Raw genomic sequence first — 12,815 nt, 5'->3', positions numbered from 1 at the left:
CCGACCGGGAGCATATCCTTTGTGGAGCTCCAACGTGGACTAGGGGTGACTTTCATGCCATCAAAACCACGGGATAAAAATCCTTGTGCCGAGTTTGTTCTCTCTACCCTCTTTACACTTCCGCATTTACATTCTTGTAATTTACCTTACTAGATAGGTTGCAAGTTTTCTTAATCAGTAGAGTAGACACGCTAGATAAACCTAGAGCACATTTAGATAGAAATTGATATAGGTTTATCTTGTGTTATTTTTTGAGCCAGTTTAGTTCTAAATGTCCTAATTCACCCCCCCCCTCTTAGGACGTCACCGATCCTTACAACGGAGAGAGTATGGACCTGTAGCAGTACTTTTTACAGAGGATGACAGTGGGACCAGAGAGAGGAAAAGAGTAGTAGAAGGTAAGAAATATGGTAGCTGCTGTAGATGAAAAAATAAGGAATGCTGTAATAGTGATAGTAGATGCTGTAATAGTATTTTTGAGGATGAAAATTTGAGGTAGCTGCTGGAGATGGCCTTAGCCCATATAACGACAAAAGAAACCGAATTTTTTTTATTTCTATATTTTTTATTTTCAAAATTTACAAATATATGCACCCATTTTACAAATTTGCAAATCTACCTATGTCGCACTTCCAACAGACGATACGAATCTATCATCATATTTAAAAAAAATAAAAATGAAGCATTCAAATGCTCTCAAAATTCAAAAAAACCATTTGTCGAATATCTAACTATGGGGTATATGCGCATAAGAGTATATCATATACAGACAAGATATATACGACGCATATTCGGCAACTCAAGATATTACGGAACCAAATCAGCGGTACCTGATACACCCAAAATCAAGAAAGTGCATACAAAAAAGGTTTAGATCGGTTACCCAACCGATACGGCCTGTAATCAAAACAGATCTATCTGCTTGGACGTCAAGGAAGACAACTCGCTATCGACTACAACTGGATAGGAGTCAGTATTTCACCTCTATATAAGACGTAAAGGCTGGGGGGAGAACAAGAAAAAATGAGCAACACGAAAGACAACAACAGAGGAGTTACCCGACGACTTTAGCCCTAGAATACAAGGTAGCAACACCCCTACAGGATGTAGGGTATTACTCCAATCGGAGGCCCGAACCTATATACTTCATTTTGTCTCGCTTCGTGATTAATCCCTACCCTCGAACGTACCCAGTCAATTTATGGACATATTGTCGAGAACTAATCTTTGACAGTTAGCATGCCAGGTAGGGGCCTTCTTTTGTTTTGTAGGATTAATCATGTCTCAAGCTCACTCTTGCGTCGTATTTTTCAACACCAGCTTCTATGACTGCTTCGAGTCGACAGCGAACATCTTCGAGTCCCCTTCCGTCGACTCGGAAATCATCTTTGGAACTATAGTTTTCCGTTAGGATGATCAAGGTTGACTGATCCACACTGGTACCCTCGAGTCCAGACCCTTGGATGCGTACTGTGAGGTGGGACATCTTGAGTGGGATCCCACAGAGCCTAATGTTCTCTACTACATGGACACCGACGAGGGTGGCGACTCTGACTCTAACGCAAGCCAGAGCGGCCAAACAGATAGATTAATGTGATGGTGAGAGGCGACGACTCCCATTGGTTGACCCAATGGCAGTAGATCCAAACACCGTAGTCGATAATGAAGCGAAAATTCTTGGAGATCCAGCGATAGCAGTCGCTGCTGATGGTACTGGCGCTGAGTTACCACTCGAAACATCTACATCTAGAGCCATACGTGCACCCGACATGGCCTTCCACCGGTGGACCACGGGAAGGCAGATGCCTCCTGGCCTCTCCCGATGACTTCCGGTGGGTGTACCTACACCTGCGATAGCCCACGGTTTAAGGGACAAGCTCCCTCCAAACAGTCATCGTGAGGCTTCATCGGCTCAACCGCAACAGAGTCTCGGTAGTGACATATTCAGTACTCCGAATGCTAACGTGCAAGGAGCTCATATGATTCACATATCCCTTCCAGAATTGGATCCGGCGAATCCACTAACTCCCATAGTCAATCAAGTCAAGATCCTACTCGATACGGCGCAGAACCAAGTTGCTGCAGCAAACAATCCCCGCAACTCCAGCCCCCCCAGTCGGAACTGTCCCGGCTCGAGGAGCCACGGGCGAGAACGCTCTCGAGTAGAGGAATCCCAGACTGGAAGCTCAGGTGGTCGAGCTCAAAAATGATATTATGGGCCAAATTGTAGCTGCCCTGTCCACAGGCGCGGGCATCAGGAAGATCTGAAGAACCGTATTCCTCACAACCGTGTGATCTAAGTATGGTGATCAAACACCGCCATGAGGAACTTTGTGAAGACGATCGCCACTACTATGACCGCAGATCTACAGGATGAGATGGACGATATGACTCCCCTGCTTGGAGAGAAATGCGTGATAGTCCTCCACCACCTCCTCCTGAAGAGTTTGATGGGGGCTGCGAGGCTTTCATACGCAAACTCCGGTCGATTCGGTGGCCCAAGAATTTCAAAGCGGGCCCAATTCAGAAATACGAGTGGAAGATCAATCCCAACGAGTGGTTGCAGATCTACATCACCGTAATTCGAGCAACCGGTGGTGACAATCGAGTAATGGCCAATTACCTGTAACCGCCCTTGATGGACCTGCAAGGTCCTGGTTGCTAAACTTGCTGCCCAACTTGATTCGTTCATGGGTAGAACTCAAGGCTCAATTCATAGCCAACTTCCAAGGCACATTCAAGCACCCCGGAATAGAGAACGACCTCCACCAGCTGCACCAAGGCGACAATGAATCTCTTTGAGATTTCATCCGTAGGTTCAGCGATAGGCGTAACATGATCCCGAACATCTTAGACAAATTGGTAATTATCGCCTTCAAATGAGGTGTTCAGGACATGGACTTGCGTGGAAAGATGGCTACTCGGAAGATCCGCATGATCAAAGAGCTTTTCGAGTTGGCCGACAAGTGCGCAAAACAAGCGAAAGCGCAGGTGCGTGCTAAAAACCTCTAATCTGGCGAGGACAAACCCGAGTCCTCGAAGAACGGAGGAAAGAAGAACAAACCCGGTGACAAGCGCAAGGGTCCCGATACGACTGTAGTCGCGGTCGACAGGAGCAAATCGCGCAACACTAGGGACAACAAATATCTCAATCGAGGTGGTGGAAAGTGGTGCCCCATCCATCGGAGCAACCAGCATGACTTGGACGAGTGCTTTGTGTTCAAGAAGAAACTTGATAAGAAGATCAAGGAAAATGCTGAGCGTGGTAGTAAGTAGGTTAAGCCTAATGTTGAGGGTGATGAGCCCTAGTTCCACGAGGCTGACCACAGCTTGGTGCACATCTTTGGAGGATCCACCACGTATGAGTCCAAGAGACAGTATGAGGTAGTCAAGCGAGAAGTCAACCTGGCCCTAATTGGGCCCACTCGGTATCTCAAGTGGCTGGAATAGCCGATCACCTTTGATCAAACCGACCATCTGGCTATGGTACCACATCCTGATCGATACCCGGTCGTAGTTCAGTCGACCATACTTTACATCAAGGTTTCTAGAACTCTGGTTGATGGAGTTAGTTCACCCAACCTCATTTTCTCCAAAACCTTGGACAAGATGGGAATCCAGAGGTTAGAGCTTAAGACTGGAGTCAAGCCTTTCCACGGCATAACTCCCAACTCATCGACCATGCCTCTCGGCCAGATCGAGCTGCCGATCACGTTTGGCACGCTCGACAACTTCTGCACAGAAAAGCTAACTTTTGATGTCGTGATTTTGAGACGATGTACAATATGATCCTAGGCCGCCCAATGCTGGGCAAGTTTCATAGCGGTGGTTCACTATGACTACCAAGTGCTTAAGATCCTGGGTCCCAATGGGGCCATTATGGTTAAAGGAGATCAGCGCACAATGGTTAGATGCGATAAGTAAAGCTTGGATATGGTCGAATACTTCAATCAAGTGGCCATTGCTCCTAAGGACACAAATTCTAAGCACCAAAGGTAGCAAGGTGTTGTCGAGGCCAAAGACTCCAGGCTCATAAGTCTTGCTGGCGCTACCAAATTCGACGACGCAAAAGGCAAGGCCCACGATGGCGTCGGCAACAAAAAGACCGATTGTTGCGTCAAGGAAGTGCCCCTCGACCCGTCTGAACCATCCAAGACGGTTAAGGTTGGGGCGAACCTCGACCCCAAATAGGAACTCGAGCTCGTCACCTTCCTCCATGCAAACTAAGACGTGTTCGCATGGGCATGGCAACCGTTTGATATGCCTGGGCCCCCCAGGGAGGTGATCGAGCATACACTAACTATTAAACTCGATGCCAAACCTATGGTGCAGAAGCAACGAAGATTTGTGGAAGATAGAAAAGAATCCATTCAGGAGGGGGTCGATAAGCTCCTAAAGGCGGGCTTCATTCGAGAAGTGTGTCATCCTGCATGGCTCGCAAATCCCATTCTCATCAAGAAGGCCAATGGTAGATGGGGAATGTGCGTCGACTTCACCGACCTCAACAAGGCTTTCCCTAAGGATCCTTTTCCTCTCCCGCGCATCGACCAGATCATCGACTCTACGGCAGACTGCGAGTTATTATGTTTTCTAGATGCCTATTCGGGGCATCATCAAATTAGCATGGGATTAGAGGATGAGGAGAAAATTGCTTTACTACTCCTTTCAGTGTATTTTGTTATGTAAAGATGCCTTTCGGTTTAAAAAATGCTGGTGCTACGTATCAAAGGTGTATTCTAAACTATCTGCAGTCCCAAATCAAGCGCAATGTAGAAGCGTACGTTGATGATGTTGTAGTCAAATCAAAAACTAGAAACACATTGGTTGACAATCTCAAAGAAACGTTCGAAAACCTCAGGAAGTATCGCATGTGCTCAACCCCAAAAATTGCACGTTTGGCGTGCCGTTCGGCAAGCTTCTCGTCTTCCTAGTGTCGAGTCAAAGTTTGAGGCCAACCCGTGCAAAATTGAGGCTCTCAACTGGATGCGGTCACCTCAAACACTGAAAGAGGTCCAAAAACTGATAGGTTGCATTGCTGCTCTTAGTCGATTCATTTCCAAGATGGGCGAGCGAGGGATGCCTTTCTTCAAACTATTGAAGAAACAAGATTGGTTCGAGTGGATGAAAGAAGCGGAGCGCGCCTTCCAAGACTTAGAAAGGTACTTATGGTCTCCATAAATCATTACACTGCCTAACAAAAAAGAGGAGCTCTTTTTGTCTATTGCAGCCACCCCACAAGTTGTAAGCACGATACTGGTGGTCAAACAGGAATGTCCTGAGAAAAAGGCCAAGGTCCAGAAACCTGTTTACTACGTGAGCAAGGTTCTACATGATGCTAAGCTATGGTACCCGTAAGTACAGAAGCTGATATATGTAGTCTTAATGTCTTCCCAGAAATTACGACACTACTTTCAATAGCACAGGATCACCTTCATGACGACGTACCCATTGAAGGACGTAATACACAATCGGGAAGCTACTGGATGAATCGTGCAATGGGCAGTAGAACTAAATGAGTTTGATGTAAGCTACACACCATGCACAAGAGTGAAATTCAGAGTATTAGCGGACTTCATCGCCGAATGGACAAGCGTTGAAGAAGTAAGGCCAAACATGGTCGAAGATCACTGGACTCTCTTATTTGATGGATCGCTCACGCTCCAGGGCACGAGGGTTGGCATTATACTCAAATCTCCAACGGGCGACGAACTCAGGTACGTTGTTCAATTAGATTTTAAAGCCTCTAAAAATGTTGCATAATATGAAGGACTGGTAAATGAGCTATGCATAGCTGCGTCGCTTGGAATTAAATGACTTCTTGTGAAAGGGGACTCACAACTAGTCGTGAACCAAGTTCAAAAGGAGTACCAGTGCTCAGACGACAACATGGCGACTTATTTACTCGATGTACGAAAGCTTGAGCAAAAGTTCGAAGGCCTAGAAGTGACGCACATCAGAAGGAGTGATAACTCTGGTGCGGATGAACTTGCTAAACTCGCTTTTCCTTGAGCACCGGTACCCATAGGGGTCTTCGTTGAGAAACTCCTTAAACTATTTGTCCTGATAGTTTGGCGAATGGATGCTGCCAAACTCGACCAGCAGTCTGACAAGGTCTGCGAGGCAGAACCCGTATACACGGATGCTGCACTACTCAATCACCACCCGACTTGTATGACTCCGTACCAAGCCTATCTCGAGGGTCGAGACATCCTTGATGCTGATGCGTTTGTAAAGAAAATTGCTCGTAAATTCAAGCTCTACGTTTTGGTAAATAGCAAGATCTACTGAAAGGGGAGTAACAAAATCTTGATGAAGTCCATCACTCAGGAAGAGGACAGTAAAATACTGCTCGATATCCATGGAGGCATGTGTGTTTTAATCATGCGTCTTCTCACACCTTGGTTGGAAAAGTTTTCTGCTAGGGATTATATTGGCCGACTACCCTCCATGATGCTTCTGAGCTGGTCAAAAAATATGAAAGCTGCCAATTGTTTGGAAGGCAGACCACTCGACCAGCCCTCTGCAAATAATTCCATTTTAATGGCCTCTCTCCTTCTAGGGCTTGGATATCCTGGGACTGTTCTAGGGAGCCCAAGGTGTTTACAAGTTCCTATTTGTGACTATCAACACGTTGACCAAGTGGATAGAGGCTGAACCCGTAGAAAAATAACCGCAGAAGCGGCCAAGAAGTTCATGAGGAGCATAATTACTCGATTCGGCATTCAGCATCAGATAATTATAGATAATGGTAGCCAGTTTAGAAGTGGGACCTTTATTGCGTTCTGTGAAGAATTCGGTATCAAAACTCGTGAAACCCCAGCCTCATCTCTCCCACCCGTGAAACCCTAGCCGAATATTCTCAATTCCAAGCGGAATATACGCTTCGGTAGCGCTCCGATCTACCCCACTGCGTGAGCTGGGTGCGTGCGTACACCGAGGATTGCTCTCATGTGTGGCCACCTCTCTTGTTGTTGCTATTGTCTCAAGTCGATGTGAAGCAGGTGCTCCTGCGGGAGGAGCAGCAGGCTTCCAAGGTGGCAAACCCTAGCATCAGGAGGAACTCAAGTGGAGGTGGCAGAAGTGGTGGCGATGGGGATGCTGGTGGTGTTCGGACGAAGAAGATCTTTGTGGGCGGGCTGCCCTCCACTTTGACAGAGGATGGGTTCCGGTAGTACTTGCAGACCTACGGGATTGTCATCAATGTTTTCATCATGTATGACCAAAACACATAGCGCCTGCGGGGGTTTGAGCTCATCACCTTTGACTCGTAGGACGCAGTTGACCGCGTGCTGCATAAGACCTTCTACGACCTGGGTGGGAAGATGGTGGAGGTGAAGCACGCGCTGCCTAGGGAGACAAACCCTGGCTCTGTCGGCAGACGTTCCATGGGAGGTGGGGTTATAAAAGCAACAATGGTCATAACTCTAACTCTGGCAGCTATGACGGTAGAAGTGATGCTAGCAAAGACGGGCAGGCGGAACAGGGGAGCGGTGATTATCCGGGCTATGTTGTGGGAGGTTATGGTGCTGGTGCAACTAGTTACGGATATGGCGCTAACCCTGGACTAGATATGGAAATTACAGGGCTGGAGGATACTGAGGTGTTCCTGCTGGGTATGGTGGACCTTACGGAAATCCAAGTGCTGCTGGTTTTGGTTACCAAGGTGGTCCTCCAGGCTCAAATAGAGGTCCCTAGGGCAGTCAAGCTCCATCTGCTTATGGCGCTGGAAATTATGGTGGCAATGCATGCTATGGTGCTTGGAACAACTCTTCTGGTGGTGGCATGTCAAATCTTTTAAATTGCCGAGGACAACTCTTCTGTTGCACCAAAGCTTTTAAATTGCGGAGGGCAGCCATGTGTCAGTAAATAATTTTATGTTATTCTCCTTTTGGAAATGGTGCTTAGTCAAGCTAAGTAAACAACATCCTTATAGTTGCATTGCATCTACAATTCTAGACTGTTTTATGCTTGCAATATTGCTCTGAGTTAACTTGGAACTCATAGCTGCATCTCATAGTAATGTACAATTCTTCTGCCCTACATGCCAGTATGACACACTTGTTCTTAATTGGTCTTCTTGTTCATTTCTTCTGTATGTGTATTTCCATCTTTATTTGCATGTAGCAAAATAAAAATTCATGGACACTGTATTATTGTTATGAAAACATGTTGTATCCTGCAGCATAGTACTATCAATTGGTAGCCTTCTTAGCTCTTTTACTTCTTTATTGCCTATATTGCCTAACTTATATTGTGTGATGCCACCATATGTGTTTAATTACCGGTGATGATCGTGCTTACTTCCCCTGCTTTTTTGCATAACATATTTTATCTTTTCTACTTTATGGTTGACAGATCGTCTCCTTCCCTGTATCAGTGGCAGATCACCTGATATTGGCTGATTGGCTCATATGTTTAACCTTTTCGGTTTCAGGTTTTACAACCTGGCTGTCCTTTGCACACCAGCTTTCTCATTTGAGAATTATTTCTGGATCATCCCCAAAACTAATGTCCTGCCCGAATGTTATCCTTGCAAGACACATCTTTTTTCCATCAGGGTAATTCACCATCGTTTGACATCTGTGTGCTCACCGTTATGTTCCTTTTCCTATGTAATGCATTACATACAAAGTCTGTATCATATTTTCCTATTTGCTTACTAAAATTTGCTTGTAAACTACAGTAAGACTGTAATAATGAGCTATGCTGTGTGCACTTTAAAATGCACAGGCCAGAAAGTTGTTTTCCATTATCTAAACTGCAGTAAGGCTGTGTGCACTTCGAAGGCTTCCGTATATATGTTCCCACTTGGCATTTCAAGATTTAATTTGGCCCTTATCCTACAATGTGGGTTTGTTGTTTTATGCTAACAAAATAGATCGTGATGTGCAATATCAAAGTATTGATGCTTGCGTTTGCAGGCACACTTCACGGTTTGATTGCCTGTCGCGGACACCGACCACACAGCATGGGTGAGACGATGTGCTAGAAGGACACCTCCGCCGCCGGCCTACCACAAACGCCTTGCAATTTGCACAACAAGATATGTGATTAGGCATTAAAATTCCTTTGGTGATTTCGTTCATACAAGGTTGCTTGATTAAATAACAATATAACGCTTACTCATTTGTTTGGCGGATTAACATGTAAAACTAAAAGTTGGCTACTTTCGGTCTTAATTTAGTGTTACCAAATTTCATATATAATGCCACTCACCATTCAATATTTATCTTTCGAATAGGCTGATGATGTTCAGATCAATTTACTGGTAGCGTCGATGATGTTCAGTTCAACAAATAGCATGTTTGTAAAATTTATTACAGTTTTCAGCTTGAGCGGAGCAGTCGGGCACTACCTGCTTTTTAGCTTGTGATTTGTTGACTTTAAATTTAACATGGTTTGTCAATGGATATTAGCAATATCACATCCCTATAACCAAAGATATGATCCTAGATCCATCATCGCAGGTACCTCACATCTCGCGTCATCGTAGGTACCCGCCCTCCTCCACTAAAGTACTCTCTCCAAATTACGTCTCGGTTTCCTTGTTGATCAAGACTTGCAATCAGGGCATCTCCAATCTGATCTAACTCTCCATCCAGCCGCAGCGATCCGTGCACAACCGACATTCCTCCTCTACCGCACCGTACACCCCGTCAATTTCCTTTCCGATCGAGACCTGCAGTCAAGGAAATTCTTTGATCCAATCAAACTCTCTATCCAGCTGCGGTGATCTGTGCTCCACTGACATTCCTCCTCTGCCGCTTGTTCATACATCTCACCACCATTTGCTCGCATCGCTCCCGCCTGGGTTACTGCTTCATTCACTCGCGTGCTCCGAACCTTTGTCACCCGCGCTAAGCCCCCGTCTCATCGTCTCCCTATCACGTGCGCCCACTGGTCTGCATACGCCTCGGGAGCAATGCAATGTTATCGTACAAATTTTTGGCTCCCATTGCAACGTACGGGTATTCAACTAGTTATACATAAATCATCTTACAAAAATGAACTTTCACTACTACAGAAATAGACTTATATACCGGTTCATCACTGTCAGTTTCTTACGAGCCGATAGTGATAGAATATCACTACCGATTCGTATCATGGACTGGTACTAAAAGACCATTCAAAAAGAACCAGCAGTGAAAATCCACTATCATGGTAGTGACAGTGGATGATAGTTTATTTTAAAAAAAAATCATAATATTTTCATACAATGTCGGATGGGGACAAACTTTATATCAAAACCGTAGCCCTCGACGAGATCTACAACTTTGTAGTTGAACTTTTTTTCATTTGATGTCATTTAGATATCCAAATAATCATTTGAAGTTTCGGACAGAAGATGTCAAATAGATTGCATATGCTAATGGTATGACTAGTACTTCTGTGGTGGGATGGTAAGGACATATTGCACGTGCTGAGAGGCCCCGAGTTCAAGTACCATGAACCGCATGCGCGCGTATTTCGCGTGAAAAATTACGTGACTTGTGACTTGTGATGATGCGGGCGTAGGGGTTCCTTGAGTGCAAATATATATATATATATATATATATATATATATATATATATATATATATAATTTTTTCAGTCCCAAAAAGATCGATTCGACACCCGACTATTACTACCGACTGAAGCCTTCAACCGGTAGTGATAGTCGACTATTACTGCCGGCTGAAGCCTTCAGCCAGCAGTGATAACCCTTTCACTGCAAATCCTCGGACTGATAGTGATAGTCAGGGACTATCACTGCCTGTTGCCCACTGCTGGCTCCAAAACCGTTAGTGAAACCACTTTATGGGTCGGCAGTGAAGGGGTTTTTTTAGTAGTTTTTTAGGGTCTAAGAAATAAATAAAACTGCAGCAGATCTAAATGTAGTCTTTATTACTCTTGATGACTCCACAGGAAAATCGACTAAGAACCACCTTAGAATGCACCATCGTCCATAGACCTCAAAGTTTTCTCCAACTAAGTGTTTTTGGTTATGGTAAATGTGAGTACATGTCGTACTCAACAAGTTGTGAGGAAAAGTATGCATATAAAAGCTTGAACAATAAGTAAGCTCAAGATTTTCCACATCTTCACTTAACCATTCATCTAACATCCCAACCATGGCTCCCAAGACCAAAGTTGACCAAAAACCCACATCCTCTATGGATCCCACACCACTGTTGATGAAACCAACCAAACCATCATATTCTAATCATGTGACGGTTTCTTGCCACTCTTGACTGTAAATACGGCTGAATATTTAGTTTTACACTCCGTAGAGGTTGTACACTTTACTTACAGGTCATGATTACCTGTTTTTCCTATGTCTGCCAATACTTACACACTTCCGAGGTGTACTGCAGCAATCATTACAAAGCCTTTACAAATCCACTCTCAACATGTGCCCCACAACAACGGAAGCCCCCTCTTGCACCATACATGATCCAGAGAATCACACCATTCCGTTCCCTATACCACCATCTAGTCTACACCACATAAGACTATTAGCCGGTGTAATTGAACAATTATCATTATCACCATCCTAAGCAGGGCTAAGCATGATCAATCCTTCCATAACTCAAAACCATAACCATGGCGGCAACGACATTGAAGGAAAACTAGGGTATAGACTAACTTGGGATTCCCTACAATATTATTAGCATGCATGTTTGTAAAACAAAACATTTAAAAACTGGGAATAATATATGGTCAAGGATATAACTTGCCTTCATGATACTGAGTTGGGTCTTCAACGAAGTCTAGGTCTTGAAATCCTTCTTGCTCCTCCAGAACATTGGCATCTACTCGCGAAAGCAAGCGAAAAGAACACAAAAAAAAAACACCAAGAATGAAAAACAACCAAATAGCGCACAACAAACATCATCACTAGATAGATTAGGATTTATGAGAATTTTGTTGAAAGAACCAATCAAATCGGAGCCACGATTGATAAGTTAGGGTTTCCAGAAGATTAAGACATGTCTAAAAGATTAATTATAGATGAAACTAAGTGATTAGGAATTTTTTTTGGAGTAATCTTGGATTTTCTATGATTTTCTGGCATTTATTAGAATTTAATAGAATTATTTAATTAAAACAAAAATAGTAAACATAATTATTAACTATTTGTTTATTAAATAAAAACATTATTAAAATTATTATAAATTAAAAATAATTAACATAATTATTTTATATAGAAAACTATTTTTATTGCATCATTAAACCCTATTATGACGTCAGCATAGAAAACAAATCAAAAGAAAAAGAAAAGGCTGACTAGGCTGTTAACTGTGCTTACACGTGGCTGCCAACTAGGACCTAGGGCTGATGTGGCCCTTGTGTGGCTACTGCGGTGGTTGATGACGTGGATGGCTGACTGGGTCATCGGTTCCTTAAATCAAACATGTTGATCTAAGAACAAACGACTCATGTTATCCTAACCAAACTGGTATGACGGATCTAATATCGACCCCATAGGACAAATCTGACAGCTAGGGTTTATGCATCAAAGGGGTACCTGATATTCTAATCGTGGTTGTTGGCTCAAGATTGGATGGCTCAGACGTGATCGTGTTCGTCTGTGGCATCAGACGCGGTGGCGACAGACTCGAGACGGCGGCGTGCAATAAGAAAACTCGTCGGAATGACGCTGGAGGCTTCGGTTTGCGATGGCGAGCAGTGGAACACGACTAGAGGCACATGATGAGCTCACTTGGCCTACACGTCGTCATTGGCGAAGCTCGATGAGGTCTGGCGATGGTGAGCATCGGATTTTTCTCTTGGAAGCTCGTTGGCGAGGATGTTTTGGTGGCTATCTTGCTTCG

General features: G+C 44.3%; 1 pseudogene; it reads left to right on the top strand.

Moving 5' to 3' along the window:
- Window positions 1-6,075: 6,075 nt before the first annotated feature.
- On the top strand, window positions 6,076-7,866 carry LOC133914694 (heterogeneous nuclear ribonucleoprotein 1-like; annotated as a pseudogene).
- Window positions 7,867-12,815: the final 4,949 nt, after the last annotated feature.

This window comes from Phragmites australis, chromosome 4 (assembly GCF_958298935.1).
Source record: "Phragmites australis chromosome 4, lpPhrAust1.1, whole genome shotgun sequence".
In the NCBI taxonomy this organism is placed as follows: domain Eukaryota; kingdom Viridiplantae; phylum Streptophyta; class Magnoliopsida; order Poales; family Poaceae; genus Phragmites; species Phragmites australis.
The sequence above is the reverse complement of the archived record's forward strand: the minus strand, read 5'-3'. Positions and strand labels throughout refer to the sequence as shown.